The following is a 21,002-nucleotide window of genomic DNA, read 5'->3' on the forward strand; positions in this document are numbered from 1 at the left end:
GAGTGAGACTCTGTCTCAAAAAAAAAAAAAAGATAATACATGCTAATTGCTGGAAAATACTTACAGGATGAATATCATGACTTAGAATTCTTTTCCCACATTGCTAAGTGGGTAACTTGTGGATGTTTTCTCAGGGTAAATATAGTTGAGGTTTTCTCTCCGTGTATTTACTAAAATGTGGACTTGTAGAGAAATAGCACATAACCACTATATTAGTTGAATTATGTTTTCATAAAATGTAACTTTACTTTTTATATGTGTAATTTGAATGCATTTCCTAGTTTTGAAATGATTTTAAAGAATTACCTTTTGCTTATAAAAGCCACTTAGGATTTTTATGAGAAGCTTTCAGATTTGTCTGACTTTATCCTCTAGTGTCATTTTAATTTCACGTATTTTTTCCGTCATGCAATTGCAAGTACCCAGTAAGTCATATGTAAAAATTGCTACCATGAGGAACGAATGCCTTTACTAGTTTTGTATGCTGTGAACTTTAGGGCTTTGAGTAAAGCATACATTTTTAAACTGTAAACCTAGTCTTAATTATCTTATAATTTTTCCAATGAATCAAAAGGAAAGTGGAACATTTACTTTTATCTTTTTTATTGTTATGAGTATTTGTTTGAATGTGAGTATTTACAAACTTTTTAATACCTTTTTTGCATTGTAGAGTTTTATAGAAAACAGTTATTTCCTTCACAAGACTTACTCTTATATTGACTCTTTTACCATCACAAGACTTTTTTTGTTTTGTTGTGATTAAAGTTGAGAGCATAATGCTAGGCAAGTAATTCCTTGAAGGTAGTTCTTTGGATACAGAAAGTAATGTGTTTCATTTATGTAGCCATCTTCTGATCTGATTTGGTACAGTTGGGGGGAGAGTGAGTTTAAAGAGAATATGTTTCCAGTCTTAATCTTCTTTTACCCCTCGATACAGCATTTAAAGCTATTCAATACATTCTCCTCCTTGGAAATCTTTCCTCATGTGCCTTTAACCAGTGTATTTTCTATTTCCCTTACTTCTTGAACTTAAACAAAACAAAAAACCCTACAATGCCATTTCTCTTATTTCCCGTGAGCCTTATATATAGGTATGTGCTGAGTTCTGCTGGACGTTCTCTTCTTTCTCTATATTCCCTTAGTGAACTAGTCCACACTCTTGGCTTGAACTGTACTTCTAAATAACAGATTTTCGAATCTTGGACTATACTAAATTTCTACCTGTAAGAATTAAATCTTCCTGCTTCTTTGACAAAATTGTTGTGAGGATCTAATAAAATAAACTTGAAAACCCTTTATAAACCTTAAAACACTGCAACAGTGTGTTACTTTTTAACAGTAAACATTTAAGAGCTCATCTTAAATTAAACCTTGTTAATAAAGAAATTTCAAAAAGCTTAGATTTCACAAGAGTAAACTTGAAGCCATTTATAGCTCAGGAAATAATTTAACTTATACTTCCGTTGGGTTTGTATTTTATACTAGATTATTTCCAATGGTATTTTCAATCTTTGATAGTTTTGTCACTATTCATAAAGACTAGCATATGGAAGTTTCTCCTATATTAAATAGACAACATTCTGGCTCTAAGCTGAACTGCTAATCATAGAAAAGTATAAACAATATCTAACTGCCTTCAGTTTGTGGTATATTTAAGATATTGTGATTCTCTTCTTAGTAAATATTTGAAAACAAATAAAATTTGTAACCCAAATGTCCTATAGTTTATTTTTTAATATATTATGTTAGCTCCAGGGTGTTGCTGATTATATACTAAAACATAACCTGCCATACTGTAATAAATAACAATCTATAAATAAACTTCAGGCATTTTATGCTTACTTGTGTAATGCCAATTGTATGTTTCCTGGTAATTTAGATTAATTTAAATAAGACTTGTGGCATCAGGAAAGACAAAAATTCTAAACAAACTTTTTAGTTTCTGAAATTTCTTACTCAAGTATGATTCAGCTGATTGCTAATTCTGTTTTCCTATTGCAGGTTTCTCAACAGTGATGTCACAAGATTGACCACGTTGATCACAGTAAGATCAAAATGATGGTTAAGCTTTTAATGATGTTTCATTTTCTCTGAGAATGAGAATTGAATTAGAAAATATTTAAAATTTAAACTTATTATTATTTCTCTAACCAGCTAGTTGAATGTTTACATTTTCAGTAGATCACATCTCATACTTCTAGTTATTTAAATACTTTTAAGATAAAGCTTTAAAGGATTTGAAAAAAACATTTAAAGTGAAAATTACTTTTAATTCATAACTGAAATTATAGGCCTAATTGTACTAACATATTTCAGTGTGAATCATACCCTGAACAGCATCTTTTTTTAGTTTTTGTTTTTACCAAAAAGTGGCAAAATATTTAAGGTGGCTTTACATTAGGAAAAAAAGTAAAATAAAATTACTTGAGACTGTAATGAATTATTAAGGAAAGATTATGAAAACATAGCCTTGATAGCATTCTTAGGTATCTTGCTTAAGATATTTAGATGATTTATAAAGGGTCTTCCAAATATGGAGATTTATTTGAAAAAGGATAGTTCTCTTAAAGTGTTAATTTCTATTGTGTTTAAGGAAATATGTTGCCTAAAGAAAAAGTTTGTCCTAGGCCTTTATCCACATCATTATAAAATTCTAAATAGTAAAATCTGACTTATGAGATTTGCAGCATTTTTGGAAAATCTTCTTAAACAACATATAAATAAATTTTGAGCAAATTATTTACTCAGTGAACCTGCTTCTTTAACCCTGTTTTAATTGTTCGTTAAGTAATATGACCAATAATTATCAGAAGTGTAAATCCACAAATAGATGATCTTTGTATTTATGTTCAAATATTTATTTTGAAAACTGGTTTATCTGTAGAGTTTAACATTTTTCAGAGGCTAGAGAGAATTTTTATTGTATTAAATATTTTTAAAGGCTTCATCATCATCATTTAGTCTACTGATGTTTATGGCACGTTCATTCATTTTTCTAAGGGAACATTTTAGCTTTCTCTGATTTGTAGCTCTTGTTTGTTTTTTCTGAATCAGAATTTTGCTCTAACTGGATAATTTTTGACAAATATTAACAAATTTCTGTAGTAACCTTCTGTTTAACATCTAGTGCTTTACAATTTAGGAAGTTAAAATAAGCATTGGATGAAAAAGTTTGTTTTTGTTTTTTTAATTTAAAAATGCTGACTCCCACAGTTTATTTTTAGGGTAATATTAAATGCACATTTAATTGCAACTGATTTAAATCCAAGAATTTCAGGAAGAGGGGTGATATTCAATATTATCAGATGTTAAATAAGTTAAAGACTAAGAAGTGTTCATTTGAGAAGTTCATTAGTGACTGATATTAGAAATCCTTTGTTTCTAATGACTTTGTCAGGGTTGTGAGGCTTTCTCCAACCGCTTGAGTTAAGAAGTGAGGGTAGATTTCAACGTTGATTCAGGTTGGGGGTGCCAGTGAAAGAATAGTTCAAGTACATATTGACTGTGAGGTTGGAATAATGTTAGGCCAGGAAAGGCTGATGTATTTAAAGAAAGTGGAGAGATCAAGGGGCTTGTCAGATATATAAACTGATGTAATGAGACGACATGGTAAGAGCTAAAAGAATAGAGTGTTGTGGTTAGAGAGGGAAATTATATTATGGATTATTTCAGAGGTGAAGCATAGCAGGTGTTTGTAATATACACGTTATATTTTTTTTTCTCAAAAATTTTTGAAAGTCCAGAGGATTTCTATTTTTTCCCACTGTGTCACAATCCACAGAAACGTCAAAACCTTTTAACTGATCTCTCTGTCCCTTCTTTCTGGCCATTATCATTTCCGTTGAAACTTGTACTGGATCCCCAGTTTAATCTGATTAAAGCCCTACTCTGTTCCTTTTATTTCTCCACTTGAAGATGTTTGGTGACTTCCCATTTCCTTTAAGATCAAATCCACACTCCCATTTCCTTTTAGATCAAATCCAGATTTTCTAACTTAGTATTCAAGATCCCTCCTCAGTTTGGCTTCAACATATTTCCTATTAATTATTAAAAAGAACCCTATGCTCTACTCAATGTGGACTACATCCCCCACCTTGAATATACATTTTGATTCCATACTTACATTCATTTTTTTGAGACAGAGTCTCGCTCTGTTGCCTGGGCTAGAGTGCCATGGTGTCAGCCTAGCTCACAGCAACCTCAAACTCCTGGGCTCAAGCGATCCTCCTGCCTCAGCCTCCTGGGTAAATGGGACTACAGGCACCGCCACCATGCCTGGCTAATTTTTTCTATTTTTAGTAGAGACGGGGTCTCGTTCTTGCTCAGGCTGGTCTCGAACTCCTGAGCTCAAGCAATCCTCTGCCTTGGCCTCCCAGAGTGCTAGGATTACAGGTATAGGCCACCGCGCCCGGCCCATACTTACATTCATGTCATTCCTTTTACCTAGAATGTTCTTTTTCCTTTTCACACTTTTAAAAAGTTTCTTCTGATGAAATCAAAGCTCCTCTGCAATGCTTTGTCCACAAATAATCATCTCTGTGAGGCTTTCCCTAATAATCCTAATTGAAAGTAATTCTCTTTCCCTAATAATTTGGTAATGTTTAATTTTTATTACTCCTGTGTTACTGATAACATATATTCTCTTGTATTTTGGTTATTTATTTTAATATACGTCTTCTTAACTGTACTCAGCAAATATTTGTTGGTAATCATAAATACCCCAGAAAGTGCTAAATCAATCAGTATCTTTAGTTTTCTTATATTAAAATTGAAATAAGGATGTTAATACATGAGTATTCATAACTGAACAATAGGAAGCAGGGTAGATAGGAAAGAACGTAAGTTTTAGAACCAATAGAGTTCAAGTACTGATGTCACTGTGTACTAGTTATGTGACTCTCAGCAAGTCAGCCTCTTTGTACCTCAGTATCTTCACCTATAAAATAATGCATTACCTGTATTTAAAATGATCAACATGAGATTTAAACATAATGTTTGTTAACCTGTCTTCCTTCTTACTCATATAACTTAAGGCTTGCTCCTTTACAGATAAACCAGAGGGCATGAAATCAGCCATAAAGATCAGGGGTAAATCCCAAACATCCAAATTTACCCACTTACAAATTGTGGCCCTGTTGTCTGCAAGTTTTAATAAATGTATTTCTACTTTACATATTACATATATTAATGATAACTTTATTGACTTGTGTAAGTTTCAACAAGGAGGCCAATTAGACCTATTGATATAAAGTTCTTTTATTTGAGGAAAAGGGGTCAGACTTACCTAGAATGCCAACATCTTAAAAGGCCAGAATGAGCCGGGTGGGGTGGCTCACGCCTGTAATCCTAGCACTCTGGGAGGCTGAGGCGGGTGGATCACTCGAGGTCAGGAGTTTGAGACCAGCCTGAGCAATAGTGAGACCCCCGTCTCTACTAAAAAATAGAAATTATCTGGCCAATTAAAAGGCCAGAATGAACTTTAGAATAGTTTAGATTGTACTACTACATTGCCCTTACATTAATATAACAGAGGAGAAAACTAAGGCCCAGAAAGTTTGAGGGGGAGGAAGTAGGCATAATAATTAAAACATGGACTTGTTTAAGTCTGTGCTCTACTATATATATAGCTGTTGTGATCTTGAGTCAATTATCTAGTCTTAAGGTCCAGTTTTTTTCTTCTCTTGGATAATATTATATCTCAGGAGTGTTGTAAGTATTAAATGAAATAATACTTTATATTAAATGAAATAAGTGCTTTGTAAAGCACTCTTAGCACAGAGAATGGCGCATACTTATGTTATTTTCTCATCATACTCATCAGTGTATGTAAAGTTATTGCCTAAAATTACATAGAGTGAGAACTTGGACTCAACCTGGTTTTTCTTTATACTATTATAATTTTTACTATTCAGTGTTGTGATCATGTTCTACTTGATTAAACCTCTCTAAACAGCATTTATAGAGAGTATAATAAAATACTTTGTAGATTTTTCTTCTCAAATCTCTCAATTCCCTTTCTTCTCTGAGAGTATTTATCCAGGTTCATTTACATGCAGTTTTGTTTATATGTAATTTCATTACTACAATGGCTATATTTTATTTTCAAGTTTTCTTATTTAATATTTTACTATATATTTAATAATCTGTTACAAGGCAGCCTTTAAATAAAGTGGCCTTTTCTGTTTTTATTAAATTTCCTTTTTTCTCCTTGGTAATTTTATTATGAATATTACTTAAATTTTATAGAGAGATAAATCTCTATGAATAGAAATAATTAACTTAATCATTGAGATTTAGAAGAAATTACTATATAATCTTACATAGTACACACTGTTAGAAATATTGGTGTTGGATAATAAATTTAAAATGTCAATTAGATACCTACACATAGATAAGATATAACCAAGTATGTTAATGACTAATAGTTGTCCCCTAATATTGATTTTCTCTTCTCATTTTTATTCCAGCTCATCTGGAATAAAAATATCATTTCCCCAGTCTCCCTTGCAGCTAGATGTAGTCATGTGACTAAGTTTTGGCTAGAGATAGGTAAGCACAAGTAGTGTATGTAACTTTCAGAAAGCATCCTAAAAGGGATGGATGCACACTTTCTCTTACCTGCCTTCCTCCTTTCTGGCTGAATTGTGGGCTTGATAATCGGACTATGAGTGGAAACTACATACTGAGAATAGGCAGAGGATTAAGATAGAAAGTCCCTAGTAAACATGATGTCACACTGACTGCACTGGCCTGCCTACATCTGGACTTCTTTGATGTGATAGAGTTAAACTTCTATCCTGTAAAAGCCATTAGCTTTTGGGCTTTCTGTCAAAACTAATTCTGATACACCAAGATAGTCTGACAAAGAAATTTTATGCCATTGTTAAAATGTATTTTTTTACATTTCATTTATTTCAACTCTGCTGTCTCTTCTGATGGTTTGAGTTTTAGGAGAAGAATAGAAAAGGAAGTAATTCATTCTGTTTAGAGAGGGGACCAGGGAACCTTTACAGAGGAGTGAGGCATCTGGGTTAGATTTTGGAAGTATAAATTAGAAGAGAATCTAGGAAGAAGAAATGGGCGTATAGATCATACATTCAGAGGCATGCTGATATTTTAGTTTAATATTGTTGAAATATAAAATTTGAGGAAGTAAATGAGCCTAATGATCAGCTCTTACGGAAATTTATAAACAAAGAAGTTTGGTAGTACTAAGTAACTAGTGATGGGTACTTTTAATATTAACAATTTTAATATTTTTTATGGTTTTTCCATTAATTTTTGTGGTTTTTTTTTTTTTTTTTTTTTTTTTTTTGGAGACAGAGTCTGGCTTTGTTTTGTAGGCTAGAGTGCAGTGCAGTTGCATCATAGTTCAGTGCAATCTCAAACACCTGGGCTCAAGTGATCCTCCTGCCTTAGCCTCCCAAATAGCTGGAACTCCAGACATGTATTACTACGCTTGGCTAATGTATTTTTATTTTTACTTTTTGTAGTGACGTGGTCTGGCTATTGCGCGGGCTGGTCTGGAACTCCTTGCCTTAAGCAATTCTCCCAGTTTGGCCTCCAAAAGTGTTGGGTTACAGGTGTGAGCCACTGTGCCTGGCTTCCATTAAAGTGTTGAGGAACAAAGAACAAAGCTAATATTTATTCACTGCTTTTTATGGTACTAGGTGTTTTCTATTTGAACAGTTTACAATTTTAGAAGACATACTGTTACACTTTACAGATGACGAAACTGAGCCTCAGAAAGTTCAGTTGTCTTTCCCAATGTGTTCTAAGTGGTAGTTGAGTCATTATTTCAAGAGTACAAAAATCAGCCATTTTCAGAACAAGTCTACTATACATTATCTGACCTTTATTTTTCCACTTTTCTAATACCAAAAATAGAGTTATAGTCAATTTTAAAATATCTTTGGTAAAATATGATAACAGTGATCAAGCCAGAACTAAAAGTATACATAGGAATTTCCATATTTCATGCTCACTGATAAATCTAAAAAAGTTAAAATCTTAAAATGTTAACATAATAAAGTTATAAACTATGTCTAAAACATTTTGCTTTCTAGAGTCTGAATATTTTGAATATTTTCAAAATTAGTATGTAACAGCCATTTAAAATACTTCATATAGATCAATCCATTTTTCCCTTGCTATTTGTAAATGTCTATTTGGATAAAGAAACCCTTCATTTACCTTTATTGCATCTCCCTCAAAAGTTACACTGTTTAACGTTTAACAATTAATGGAGCTAAAAGCATGGCATGGTGTTCTCTGTATGAGTGGCTGCAAATATAAATAACACCATACCTGCAGATTCAAGTTAAATTTCTTTTGAACATGTGAAAGTGTGCATTGTTAGTTTCAGTCACTTGATTTAAAGATAAATTCTTATTTATCTGAAAATTCTAAATGAGCTACTATTTAATAAATCTGCCTTTAAAAAAAAAAAAAGAGACTTTAACAGATTTGGGGATGATTATAGAAGCATGAGAGAGATATAAAATAAAGATCAGTTCTCCCCTTTCGTTTAATGTTTTCTTATAGCCAGCACAGAGTCTAGCACCTAAACTAGGTAAATATTTTCTGAATTAAAATGACTTAGAATTTAACTGGTTAGTAAATTGTTCTTTTCCTCTCACACTTTGTAGAGCACCAGTGCATCCTTCTGCTGTGAGATTTACATTTACAGAAATGTTAGTGAAGGAGTAGCTAAAATATAAGTACAATCTGTAGAAGCTGTTTAGAGATGAGAAAATGGGCATAATACTGTGAGTTATGGGATAATGATATTTAACCTTTTGTAATTTTTCTATAAATACACAAGGAAAAACTGTGGAGGAAAAGGATTTTGATAAAAATGGAAAATTTTTTTGTTGTATAGTATCAAAAGTTAACATGCCATGGATGTTAAAAAAAAGTTAAACTAATGTATACATATTCCTGATACTATCCTTATGTGAATACATTTTTAAATACATTTTAAAAATATTACATCAATAGGTACATTTCCATCCTAAAATAAGACAGTACTTGTAAACTTTCCGACCTGGAAAGTATGCCATTTATTTTGCAAATAGCATATCTAAAGCTTGTAATTTTATTCTCTGATTTTCTTTCACCTCAAAAGAAACCCCTGAACTTTTGTTCATAAAATTTATGATTTTGTCTCTTTACTTACCACTGAATATTCCTGTTTCTTTTTTTTTTTTAACCCTATTAGCTTTATATTTTCAGTGTCAGTCTTACAGAAAGGAAATTTCAGAAAATGTATATACTTGGCACTAAACTCAAATGTCACAGTTCATTTCAAATCTTACCTCTTCTGTATAACCTTTGGATCTCCTGCAGTTGGAATTAATTTCCTCCCATTTCTGCCTTTCTAGATTTGTTGTTTCTGTTATAGCAGTGTTCTTCAACACAGGAGTACTTGGACCTTATGTGTGCAGATATATTCTCTGCAAGGAGAAAGAGTTAAACTTTTTAATGTTAATATAAAAGAAATTAATATAAACATATTCTTAAATCTTCTAGTATGCCTACCGTATAACCAATTACTACCATGTATTTTCAAGGCTATGATTATGTTTAATTATGTCAGTCTGATGAGAAAAAAGCAAAAATAGATTTGATACATAAATTGTTCACTTTTATCAAGTGAAGACCTGATGACATCAGAGTGAACTAACTTAAAGTTTTCAGTAGTTTGAGTAAAAAGAACTAGTGGGAATATTAAATCATTTAGGGCACACTAAATAGGCATGTCAAACCCAAATGTAACTGGCAAATAATGGGGAAGTAGCAGTCAATACTATATTCATGTTTAAGTATGATTCATTTTCACAGAAACATCATATGATACTGATTTGAAATCTGTTAGTTTTGTAGCTTTTATGTACATGTTTGTAAATTGTTTTGGTATTATTTGAATAAGATCTGGAAGCAAAAGGAAGAGTTTATCCTTATCTATAGCTTGATTTTTCTATATTTCAGTAATATAATAATATAATTAATTTAAATCAATACAGGGATCCACAAGACTTTTTTTCTGTCTTGATAAGAGATCCATACATAATTTAAGTTTCAGAAACATTGTTACAGAATCCTTAAATGCCTTATGTGATGATTATGATTGTGTGTTCAGCTGTTTGACGTATTAGACTATAAACTCCTTACAATCTAGTAAAGGTATAGCTTATATTTAATTCATCCTTACAGTCCTATTAGAGTCTATCACAATGCCTCGTACCTAGTAGTGGGCCAGCAGATATTTATGCAATAAACTTGCCTTTGCTGGTATGCTATGAGTGATTTAAAGAGAATTAGCAGACATTTTTGCCTCTTAATGTGTTGATAATCTGTCAGACTGAACTAGAATATATAAATATATAAAAGTATATATTTTAACAATTTAAAATTCATATGAGTTAACAAGTTCCTCTTTTTAAAATTAAATATCCCCTAGGATTTTGATCACTTACAGTGTTGTATGAATTACCTTAATTAGATAACCAAAATTTTTTTCTTTTAACTAAGATCTATAGGGTGGCAGCAGAAGAATGAAAGATTTCATGGCAGGCTAGAACGGAGCAGGGAGAAGGTAACCTGAGTGTTACAGGGAACAAGACAGTGCATCACTGTAAAAATGTAGTTTTTTTATAGGTAGGGCAGCTTGAGAGCATAGGTTGCTCAGGGAAGAGGAGAGGCAGAAGAGACTGGAAAAAGATATGGGAAGGTATTAAAGACACCATCTCCCACCTTATGGGTATTACCTAAAGCCACAGTGCCTATGTAACATTCCCTTTAATTTAAGTGGAAGTAAAACTGGCATAAATTTAAATCCTCTAGAATAATGTAGCAATTACATTTTCTACTTTTCCAATTCTGTTATGATAGATTTTTGTATTATGTTGCCACAGCATACAGTTCAGCTATCTTGCTGACTTCTTTAATGTCTTCTTATTAACTACTTAAATTGAATTACCTATTTCAGAATTTCAAAGCCATTTAAATTTAGCTTCATCTTATCTACGTAAATTCATTTTCCTCTCCTTTCCAACACACATTCTTTTATAGTCAGAACACTTCTTTAGCCACAAATAAAGTGATGATGATTTTGTCTGCAGGTCTTTTTCCATACATTTCTTTTTCTTGAAGTGCTATTACCTTTACTTATCCAATGCCAATTTAGTCTCAAAGTGGTCTTGACGTCTTTTCTGACAACTCCCTTTCCTCTCAACATTTGATCCTTATGTATAGCCCCTCCCTGACCTCTCCTTTAAATCGCAGAACCTCTGTTGCCAGCTCTCTGTATAACATTGGTATCTAGCTGTCCCATAGGCACTTAATTGGACATGTTTAAACTTGAACTCATTTTCTTCTGATTTCCCAGAAACCTATATATTCCCTGTAATGGTCAATGATTCGACATCTATTCAGCCACCCAAGCTAGAAATATTAGTTATCTTCAACTACTTCTTCATAAACTCACATCTAATCTGATATCAAATTCTACTGATTGTCTACATGGAGTGTAATAATAAGAGCTAATGTTTATGACGTGGTTACTGTGTGTCAGGTATTAGTTTAAAATTTAACCTGTAGTAACTCATTTAATCTTCTTAACTTTAAGAGTTAGACACTATTATTATCCCTGTTTTACATAAGAAGGAAATTATGTCCTTGCTAACCACCATGAGGCTGTCCAGCCAAAGGAAAAAAAAAAAAAACTTAAGTATAATCAAGCCTAATGTACAGGAAATAAAAAGAACAGAGGAACATGTTAAACAACACCAGGGAATATAGTCGGGAATTTCCAGACTGCAAAACTCTAAAAGACAAAGGACCTAGTTTCTTCAGCTAAAAATATTAAGGAAAAAATAAGATTGCCATGGAGTTGAAGTGGGAGGAGTTATAGATTAAAAGAGACTTGAGTATCATAGCAGCCAGTTCCAATGTATGGATCTTATTTTAGTCCAGATTCAAACAAACAAATAATTTAAAAATATAAGGCAAAGAAGTGTGTATATTGACTTGATATTGGATATTAAGGAATCATTAAAATTAATTTGTGTATGATAATAATTTTGGACTGTTTGTTTATATAGAAAGCATAAATCTGTACCACAAAAGGACTTAAGCATCTCTGTCAGAGTCTGAGCTTGAGAATAAAAACTACATTCACCAATCACTTTTTTTACTCAGCACCTCTGATAAGAAAGGATTTGCTAAAGGTGGTAGAACATTTAACCCAATACCATTGCCACACCTAAAATAAATTTTCATTTTTACCAATCCATACTTCTTCTGCAAATGAAAATTTATTATTGTGTCACACTTCCTCAGTATTATTTGTTCACACAAATATTGGAAATTCAAAGGAATAAGAACTAATAATTCCAGAACCTCTATAAAAATGATAATAATAATAAATAATAGTTGACATTTGAGTGCTTAATTATGTGTCAGGCACCCTTTTATGAGTTCATGGTTTTAACTTATTTTCATCTTCCTAACAATTTCATGAAGGGGAGGTATCATTATTACCCTCATTTTACAGGTGGGAAAACTGAGCTATGGAGATGTTAAGCAGTTTTCCCAGGATCACGATGGCAATCAGTGAAACTCAGGGTTCAAACTCAGGCATGTGATATGGAGCCAGTGTCTTTATTACTATGCTGAACTGATTCTCTTTTGCCACCATGCTAGGTGCTTTTAATATTAATCTCAATTGTTTCATTTATCGGGGAATGTCTTACTTTCTCCTTTATTTTTCAAAGTATAGTTTTGCTGGAAATAGATTTCTTGGCTGACAGTTTTTTTTTTATTTTTTTTTGAGACAGAGTGTCGCATTGTTGTCCTGGCTATAGAGTGAGTGCCATGGCGTCAGCCTAGCTCACAGCAACCTCCAACTCCTGAGCTTAAGCGATCCTACTGCCTCAGCCTCCCCAGTAGCTGGGACTACAGGCATGCACCTCCATGCCCAGCTAATTTTTTCTATATATATTTTAGTTGGCCAGATAATTTCTTTCTATTTTTTAGTAGAGACATGGTCTCGCTCTTGCTCAGGCTGGTCTCAAACTCCTGACCTCGAGCGATCCACCCGCCTCGGCCTCCCAGAGTGCTAGGATTACAGGCGTGAGCCACCGTGCCGGCTAGGCTGACAGTTTTTGTTTTGTTTTCTTTTTTGTTTTTTGTTGTTTTGTTTTTATTTTTTATTTTTTATTTTTGGCATGTCTAATACGTTTTCCCACTGCCTTCTGGTTTCCATGTTTTCAGATGAGAAATTGGCTTTTAATCTTATTGAGAATTCCTTGCACATAACAACATAACAAGTTGCTTTTCTCTTGCTGCTTTCAAGATTCTCTCTTTGGCTTTCAACAGTTAATTATAAGGTGTCTTAGATCTCTTTGAGTTTATCCTACTTGAAGTTCTTTGAGCTTGTTGAATATGTAGATTCATATCTTTCCTCAAATTTTAGCCATTATTTCTTCAAATATTGTTTCTTCCCCTTTCTCTCTTTCTTGTCCTTTTGGCACATCCATAATGCATTTGTTGGCCCACTTGACAGTGTCCCACAGGTTCCACAGACTGTGTTCACTTTTCTTCTTTTTTCTTTCTGCTCCTCAGACTGGATAATCTCAATTGACCTATCTTCATGTTTGCTGCTTCTTTTCTTCTGTGTGCTCAAATATGCTGTTAGTCCCTCTAGTGAATTTTTTAGCTACAGAATTTCTATTTTGTTTCTTTTTAAAATTTCTGTCTCTCTGTTGATATTCTCATTTTGGTCATACATTGTTTTCCTGGTTTTCTCTTATTCTTTGTCCATGGTTGCCTTTAGTTCTTTCAGCGTATTTTAGACCGAGAATTTGTTGCTAGTAGACCTACCCTATAAGAAAGGCTAGTGGGAATTCTTCAGGCTGAAATAAAAGGCCCCTAGATAGTAACTCAAAGCCATCTGAAGAAATAAAGAACTCCAGTAAAGGTAACTACATAGGTAAACAGGAAGGGAACATAGTATCTTGAAGGAAAGAATAGACAGCCAGTGTGTGTGGCTGGAGTACAGAGATCAGAGATGTGGTTGGAGAAAAGCAACCAGAAGACATACAACATAACATAGTAGACCAAAATAAGGATTTTTGTTTGTTTGTTTGTTTGTTTGTTTACCCTAAAAGCAATGGGAAATATTTTAAGTATGTTTAAATTGTCAACAACCCAATTTGAATTGAGGCTTATAGAGGTTAAGTAACTCAGTCAAAGTCATACAATGATTAAGTGGTGAAACAAAGGTTATAATCCAGGAGTGTCTGTATCTAACATCTGTACCATCCTATTTCTTAGAAATATAAATCTAAGAAATTATAAGCTTAAAATTTTTGTGACTGAAAATTGTTCGCTACTTTATTATTTCAGCAGATGAATGCCTACTATGTGGAGGGGTGTGATTTTACCCTTTGCAAACATAGTCACGGTTACATTAATTTTGTTAGTTCTCCTTGTGACCTGTTGCTCAGTAAATAGGTGAACCTACAACATTCAACAATGACCATTATAACAAAGATATATTTAATCTGTTCTTACGATTTCTTCTACTTTTCAATTCCTATCATCTAAGGGAGAACTAACAACGAAGGTAATATGCCAGATAGTTCCTAAGTATCATTTTATCTTAGACTTACAGTTATTAAGTAACTGCTCCAAGTTGACATAATTAGTAATGGTTGTAACAAAGATTGAAATTTATATTTCTCTAACTAAAGACCATGATGTTTCTACTGTGATGCACTCAAAGAATATAAAAATAATTTGTGCTCAAGAGACCTTACTATATATATTTAGAAATAGAAAGCATAATTCTCGATAAATACTTGCTAGCTGATCGTATGACAGGAACAGGATTATCAATGGAAAGTTGTTTGCTCTCAAAGATTCTGCCTGATCACACATTCCCTATATAGGAATCATGAGCCATTCATTCATTCAATCAAGATCTTATGTGCTTCCACTGTCTAGATATTGGGATTACTGTGGTAAATAAGACAAAGTTCCTTTTCCCATTAAGTTTACTTTTTAGTGGGAAAGAAGAAGTAAACAAATAACATAAAATATTCTCAAATAATGATAAGAGCTCCAAAGGATGGGGGAAGGAAAATAAGAAATGAATCACCAAAAGGAGCCAGCTTTGTGAAGATTTGAAGAAATAGAGATCAACTGTCAATAAGGCTGGAATGATATGAGCCATGGGAATAGAGGTAGCCAAATGTCATCAAAAGTAATTTAAACTTTCTTTCTTTCTTTTTTTTTTTTGTTTTTTATTTGTTTGTTTGAGGCAGAGTCTCACTCTGTTGCCTGGGTTAGAGTGCAGTGGCATCATCCTAGCCCACTGCAACCTCAAACTCCTAGGTTCAAGAGATCCCCCTGCCTCAGCCTCCTGAGTAGCTGGGACTACAAGCACATGCTACCACACCTGGCTAATTTTTCTATTTTTTGTATAGATGGGATCTTGCTATGTTGCAGGCTGGTCTCAAACTTCTGGCCTCAAGTGAGCCTGCTGCCTCAGCTACCCAAAGTGCTAGGAGGATTACAGGTGTTAGCTGCCCCCTGCCCCCTGGCATAAACTTCTTTCTGGTGTGAAGAGAAGACAGTGGAAAATTTTTTTGCTTGGTTGATTTTAAACACCTCTGTGTTTAATTTGAAAATGTTTCATATTCAACTTTACTTTTATTGGAGGTTTTTAAGAAAGAAGCTATATGTAGGGCATTAGTGGCATTAAAGCATTATTATAAATTATTTTCTTTTTTTCCTTTTTTTAATTCTTTTTTTGTTTTCTTTTTCTTCTTTTTTTTGTTATTTTCTTTTTTCTTTTTCTTTTTCTTTATGCATCATATGAATTTATATTTTGGTGACATTCTGCTGTCTTGCCCCTAACTTATATACTTGCTAGCATATTTAATAGACTTCCATTATGTTAAAGAGAAATTTTATGGTTATGACTTATTTCTTGATTCAGTAAACTTTATATTGTTAATTTTGAATTACTTTTTATTATAAAAGTAGAGAATGCATTGTTCCTCTTCTTTTCTTTAGGAGCTTATAGTCTAGTGGAGAAGCAGACACATAAACCAGTCATTATAAGTGTGGTATATGCCACAGCAGAGGTGAATATATACTTTAAAAAATATATATATAGAAAGCATGATATGATCCCTTAGGGTAGGAAAGGCCTCACCAAAAATACTCAGTCCATGCAGATTTTCCACCACGCTTTATGAAGCAGAGTAGAGTTTAGGTATACTATTTGAACAGGGATGCTGATGGTGCAAAAAAAAAAAATCTTTAGAAACAGTTTATAATTTCCAGCTGTATAGCAAAATAAACAAGTGGTATCTGACTTAATATACATGAGAAACTTGAATTTCTCTAAGTACAGAGTGAAAAATCATTAAGTTGCTCTTCAATACTATTGCCCTCTTCCCTTTCTGTTTTCTCTCACCCTCTTACCCTTTATCCTCCATATTTGTAAGTTTCATGAGGTGGGAAGAAGATAAAGTGTTAAAAGTTTGGAAGGAAGGCTTCTTAGCAAATTTTGCCAGTCTGTTGTTGTTGTTTTAGAGACTAGATTTCACTATGTTGCCCAGGCTGGCTTTGAACTCCTAGGATCAAGTGATCCTCCTACCTTAGCCTCCCAAGTAGCTGGGACTACAGGCATGTGCCACTGCACCTGGCTGCCAGTTTCTTTTTTGAGGGTTATGATTTTAAAAAGGGAATTGATTTATTTCCGAGCTGGTGGTAGCATTTTCTGATGGTCCTCAACTGGGAGCCCAGATCTTTCCCCAACTCAAAATTCTAGGTATAGATATATACTGTTTTCTACCAGGAACTCTAATAAATAAGACATACCAAAGTGATATGAGATTAATACCAGTACAACCGGAATGGACAACATGACCATAGAGAAAATGATGTGATTTTTTAAGTCTGTTTGCCAAGAGTCAGGGGGAGGGCTCTTAGAAAGTTAAATTGTATGAGACTTATGCAGATTCCTAAAGAGAAAGTGCAGACTTACAAATAAATGCAGAGTACTGTCATGCAAGAATGTGACATGAGGAGAAATGAAACCAACATAACATAATTTAAGGCATAAGTATGTGGAGAGAATTGAAGGAACTGAAGGAGAAAGAGTTATTTCTTCCTTAGCAGTTAATGTTCACTGTTGAATCAAAAAGGACAGTGTGATGTTGTACAAAGATTTATATAAGAGTGAGTATAAAAAGAAATGATAAAAGAAAAATAGCAGCAGCACCAGTGGCGGAATTTCAAGTGAGAATAGGAAGACTTTATATAAAATTGACCTTTAAAGTTAATTGCACAGAATATTTACCCATGAAACTAGCATCTTCCTGCAGAAGATGATTTTTTTTTTTTTTTTTTAGACAGAGTCTCGCTGTGTTGCCCAGGCTAGAGTGAGTGCCGTGGCGTCAGGCTAGCTCACAGCAACCTCAAACTCCTGGGCTTCAGCGATCCTACTGCCTCAGCCTCCCCAGTAGCTGGGACTACAGGCATGCGCCACCATGCCCGGCTAATTTTTTCTATATATATATTTTAGTTGACCAGATAATTTCTTTCTATTTTTAGTAGAGATGGGGTCTCGCTCTTGCTCAGGCTGGTCTTGAACTCCTGACCTCGAGCGATCCACCCGCCTCGGCCTCCCAGAGTGCTAGGATTACAGGCGTGAGCCACCACGCCCGGCCAGAAGATGATTTTTAAACGTAGAAAAGACTTAATGAGATTGAAGAAGTGCACAGTAGGCTTCTGATAAAGATGGTAGATTGAACATACACATTTACTTCATCTAATTGCTGAAGCCCCACTAAATTCTATAGAAAACAGGAAAGGAATGAATAGCAACAAAATTCTGGAAGCTCAAGAGTGATGAATGAGTAGTAACTGATTTATCAGACTGAGAGAACTGACTTACCAGATGACAATGGAGATAGCCAAGAAAAACAGTTTTCACATTTGAAACCCCCAAAGCTCAGCAATTAGCAGTTCTAGGTATCTCTGGAATGGGGCCACAGGGGAGGAGAGGGAGAGTTACAGATATAGGTGAAGCTCTGTATACCAAAACTGTATGAAAATATGAAATGTTTATTAAACATTCCTTAAACATGAAAAGTCTGTTTAACTAGATTCCTCAGTTCTCCTCCACATAACACAGTCAGGTAACAGTGCCTCCTTTATTTACCTAGTAGAAGACTAGAAGTTTATCCTTGAGTGGATAAAACTGAGAGTCTCTGGGCTTAGGGAAATTAGACACCTTTAGGGATATACAGTTCACTGGTGGTAAGTACATTCACATTGATGTGCAATCATCACCACCATCCATCTCCAGAATTCTTTTCATCTTGCAAAATTGAAATTTTATGCACAATAAACAATAACACCCCATTCCTCTCTCTTTCCCCCAGCTCCTGGCCACAACCATTCTACTTTCTATCTCTATGATTTGACTACTCTGAGTGCCTCATATAAGTGGGATCATACAATATTTGTCTTTTTGTGACTGGCTTATTTTACTTAGCATAGTGTCCTTAAGGTTTATTCATCCTGTAGCATATGTCAGAATTTCTTTCCTTTTTAAGGCTAAATGACATTTCATTTTATATATATACATATACATATATATATATATATATATATATGTATATATATATATACACACACACACACACACATACATATATATACACTATATTTTGTTTATCATTCATCTGTGGATGAACCCTTGGGTTGCTTCCACTTCTTCACTATTGTGATACCAACATTTTAAAGTGACATTTTTATTTTGTTTGTTAAGCATAGATTAAAATGGGCCTGTATCACTACATTTAAAATGTTAAAAACTACTTTCATTTGCTGTTTGAAGTTCTTTCAGTGTCAACAAATAAACTGGTTTATTTTTATAATTTTTGTCCTAATTCAGAAAAGAGATAATTGCATACAGTTTGGCTTTTTATATAAAAAGAATTATTATTACATTTTCTCTTCTTAACATTGGTTTTCAAAATAATAAAGACATCTTGATGTGCTAAATAAGAAATTAAATCAAATGCAACTGAGGAATTTAGTGAAGATCTTCTTGGGGTGAATTTGCTGACTTGTCATTTTATGTCCGTCACTGGCTTTCATTTTGCTATGCGTATACCTCATGCTTCTATTCTTTAACAAATTTAAGAATGCAAAAAACATCAAAACTATTATGGCAACTATGTCAGTGTTCAGCTATGTGATACAGGGATTGAACACCCTAATCTGATTACCACTCACTACCACATATGACATGCATTTAAAGTTCTCAGCCTGTTCTTTTTTGCTTACTGAGAAATGTTATTTTATTTATTATTAAAAATGGAAATGTAGGCCGGGCGCGGTGGCTCACACCTGTAATCCTAGCACTCTGGGAGGCCGAGGCGGGCGGATTGTTTGAGCTCAGGCGTTCGAGACCAGCCTGAGCAAGAGCGAGACCCCGTCTCTACTAAAAATAGAAAGAAATTATATGGACAGCTAAAAATATATATATAAAAAAAAAAATTAGCCGGGCATGGTGGCGCATGCCTGTAGTCCCAGCTACTCGGGAGGCTGAGGCAGAAGCATCGCTTGAGCCCAGGAGTTTGAGGTTGCTGTGAGCTAGGCTGACGCCACGGCACTCACTCTAGCCCGGGCAACAGAGTGAGACTCTGTCTCAAAAAAAAAAAAAAAAAAAGAGGAAATGTAAACACACTATTACTTATTTTTAAATATGAACACTTTGAAACATTTTATGAAACTCTTTGTGAAGTTTCCATTTGAAGTATTTGATTGTGAGCTCCTTGTGGACAAAACTGCCTTATTCATATGTGTTTGTTCACAGTCTTAGAACTTAAGCCTCAAACTTGTTTGTAATAAATATTTGCTGGATTAAATGGATTTTTAATGTATATTGGTAGTTAGTTGCTCATGTGTTCAACAAATCTGTGTATAATTTCACACATACTGTGATTCAGTTACCTTCTATTAATTATTCTTTTCTAATGTGCCATTTAAAGATAAGGCATTAATATAAGAGGACTTGGGGACCAATTACTAAATCACAGTAGCAGCAATAACTCACTGGTACCTTTGCCACACAGATAGGGTTAGCACTGGGTGAAGAATCAGCCAGACAATTACAGTAGCTCAAGACCACTTCTTAACATAGGTTTTGCTTTGAGGGGTAAAAAAAGATTTGGTTTGATTTTAGTTAAATGTTAACAATGAAAAGAGAATATTCATATCTTTAAGGAGAGCTGGGTTCATTATTATTTGAAGTTGTACTTGCATTTTCATAAGTAAGACTTTAAACATAGCTATCTTATTTGTCTTATTTTAAGTACTGTACTGCGATCATTTATGCATACTGAATATTGGACTTGTTAGGCAAAATCAAGAAGGTTCGTTATTAGTCATCATATTCTTCAAATAAAATAAAGGCGTATAAGTAAGAAGTTATCTTGGAGATCAGAGTCCATGAGTACATAGAAATATTTTTCCCAAAGAACAAAAATTTACCATACTAGAACATGCGCAGCACTTGCCAATTTAATTATATATTTAGTTGAGCATAATGTTAAGTACTGAGGAATTAAGACTAATAAACTCTGGTATATGATTTTAATTATTTGTTATCAGCATATTTATTTTAATGGAAGAAATAAGACAAATGATTAGAAGTTAACTTTCCCCTTTTGTATGTTTAATTCCTTTTTGTAAAAATTTAAATTGTTTATTAATTTAAAAATTATTTTTGGAGTAGAAGTTATTTCAGAATATGATATACTGCCATACACTACATAGCGATGTTTCAGTCAAAAATGGATCACATATAGCACAGTTTGATTACAGCCTTTCTTGTTAAATGAAGCCTTCTAGTAATATTTTTCCTGTTAACCACAGTTTCCAGATTACCATGTTTCAGATTACAGTTCAAA

At 33.6% G+C, this 21,002-nt stretch overlaps 1 protein-coding gene across 15 annotated transcripts in view; it reads left to right on the top strand.

Annotated features, from left to right (window-relative positions):
* BAZ2B (bromodomain adjacent to zinc finger domain 2B) overlaps nt 1–21,002 on the top strand; it is a 254,441-nt gene that overhangs the window by 48,997 nt on the left and 184,442 nt on the right. For all 15 annotated transcript variants that reach the window (XM_045559240.1, XM_045559244.1, XM_045559242.1 and 12 more), the window contains exon 2: nt 2,002–2,044. The gene's annotated coding sequence lies outside the window, so the exon portion shown is untranslated. The remainder of the gene's footprint in view (nt 1–2,001; nt 2,045–21,002) is intronic.

This window comes from Lemur catta, chromosome 8 (assembly GCF_020740605.2).
Source record: "Lemur catta isolate mLemCat1 chromosome 8, mLemCat1.pri, whole genome shotgun sequence".
Classification (NCBI taxonomy): Eukaryota; Metazoa; Chordata; class Mammalia; order Primates; family Lemuridae; genus Lemur; species Lemur catta.